The sequence below is a fragment of the Euprymna scolopes genome, chromosome 1, assembly GCF_053919585.1.
Source record: "Euprymna scolopes isolate OS-2025 chromosome 1, ASM5391958v1, whole genome shotgun sequence".
Lineage (NCBI taxonomy): Eukaryota > Metazoa > Mollusca > Cephalopoda > Sepiida > Sepiolidae > Euprymna > Euprymna scolopes.
In genome coordinates this window covers 148,627,795-148,630,205 of record NC_136482.1, presented here as the reverse complement: position 1 = coordinate 148,630,205, position 2,411 = coordinate 148,627,795, and the positions used below count along the sequence as shown (strand labels likewise).

Here is a 2,411-nt window from a genome sequence, read left to right as displayed (position 1 = left end):
TATATATATATATATATATATATATATATATATACTAGCTGTACATGCCCGGGCGCACGATTTATTCACATACTATGTAAGATATACCAAATATTCTTATTTCTTACGATTTTCCTGACAGTTTACTATTCTTTGAATTTTTGGAATTATAAAAGCATAGCCATCTTTATCTACTAAATTCAAACAAAGGCATATATCTCATAGCTAAAAGGGAAATAACTCATACCTTAAATAATTTACTTCCGTTTTTAAACGCAGCTAATGTTGAGTAAAATATTAATTAAAAATAGATTTAATTAAATGTATATCAAATCAAAAATAAATTAAATAAATCAACTTTAAATAATATTTTAAATAGTACACTTAACAGCGTTCTGTTACTAATTTCCATTAAGAATTTAGAGCTAATTATTAAAACATGTTTTCTTTTATGGTCTATACAAATGAAATAACCTCTTTCATGTTATTCAATCTGAATAAATTGTATATATACAGCAATTATGCGACGATAAACTTGTATGAAAATCAGTGAAAGTCTGTGAGACAGTGTACCTGTTTTTATAGATTGACCAAATTGTGAACAGACAAACAGACAAAAATATGACTTTATCATCATAGATAAGCTGATCAAAAAGTGACTGAACGGTTCTGAACTTAAATAGATTATTTATTTTTGATGATATATTTCTTTAATTTAACCGCAATATAAGTAAGACATTGTGAATTTTTTTAAATGAAAAATTCAAACAAGTTTTTTTATAAAAATAACGTATGTAAATGTTGCCCATGTTCAGCTTTGCATATTTGTGCTCTTTTCAAGACATTATTCATGACTGATTGCAGATTTACTGAATTGCGAGTTAACTCCCTTATTTATTCCTGGTGTGTTCCTTCAATTCTTGCAGGGTTTGGGGTTTGTTAACATAGACTCTTTTTTTAATATATCCCCTCCAGAAAAAAGTCGGGACTAGTCGTCTGGCAAACCTGACATTATTTTTCGTAAATGAAGATTGTTTGAATTTCGGGTATTTTTTTAATTTTCAAATGTTGTAGTCAGATTGTGTTTAAATTACAGAAGGATATCATCAAAAATGTAGAATATATTTAAGTTCAAAACCATTCAATGATTATTTATACACCTCATATAAGCAAAGATGTCATTTCGAAAATACATTTATGTTTCTTCTTATTTATTTACAATACATTGCAACATCTCCTTTTTAGTTGTGTCTATCATTATTAAATTTTATTAAAACATAAGCAGTCCTTAATCACAAGGTAAAAATATGAAACACATTAAAATTTAAGCAGTCCTTAATCAAAAGGTAATAAATGTGAAACACATTAAAATTTAAGCAGTCCTTAATCACAAGGTAAAATATTAAACACATTAAAATTAAAACAGTCCTTAATCACAAGGTAAAAATATGAAACACATTAAAATTTAAGCAGTCCTTAATCACAAGGTAAAATATGAAACACATTAAAATTTAAGCAGTCCTTAATCACAAGGTAAACTATGAAACACATTAAAATTTAAGCAGTCCTTAATCACAAGGTAAAATATGAAACACATTAAAATTTAAGCAGTCCTTAATCACAAAGTAAAAATATGAAACACATTAAAATTCAAGCAGTTCTTAATCACAAGGTAAAATATGAAACACATTAACATTTAAGCAGTCCTTAATCACAAGGTAAAATATGAAATACATTAAAATTTAAGCAGTCCTTAATCACAAAGTAAAATATGAAACACATTAAAAATTAAGCAGTCCTTAATCACAAGGTAAAATATGAAACACATTAAAATTTAAGCAGTCCTTAATCACAAAGTAAAATTATGAAACACATTAAAATTCAAGCAGTCCTTAATAACAAGGTAAAATATGAAACACATTAAAAATTAAGCAGTCCTTAATCACAAGGTAAAATATGAAATACATTAAAATTTAAGCAGTCCTTAATCACAAGGTAAAATATGAAACACATTAAAAATTAAGCAGTCCTTAATCACAAGGTAAAATATGAAACACATTAAAATTTAAGCAGTCTTTAATCACAAAGTAAAAATATGAAACACATTAAAATTCAAGCAGTCCTTAATCACAAGGTAAAATATGAAACACATTAAAAATTAAGCAGTCCTTAATCACAAGGTAAAATATGAAATACATTAAAATTTAAGCAGTCCTTAATCACAAGGTAAAATATGAAACACATTAACATTTAAGCAGTCCTTAATCACAAGGTAAAAATATGAAACACATTAAAATTTAAGCAGTTCTTAATCACAAGGTAAAATATGAAACACATTAAAATTTCAGCCGTCCTTAATCACAAAGTAAAATATTAAACACATTAAAATTTAAGCAGTCCTAAATCACAAAGTAAAAATATGAAACACATTA

General features: G+C 25.9%; 1 long non-coding RNA gene across 1 annotated transcript; it reads left to right on the top strand.

The window, feature by feature from the left end:
* The first annotated feature begins 1,759 nt into the window (after window positions 1–1,759).
* LOC145276598 (uncharacterized) lies at window positions 1,760–2,051 on the top strand. The gene is made up of 2 exons (XR_013867961.1): window positions 1,760–1,835; window positions 1,883–2,051. It is a non-coding gene; the product is annotated as an uncharacterized LOC145276598 (long non-coding RNA).
* Window positions 2,052–2,411: the final 360 nt, after the last annotated feature.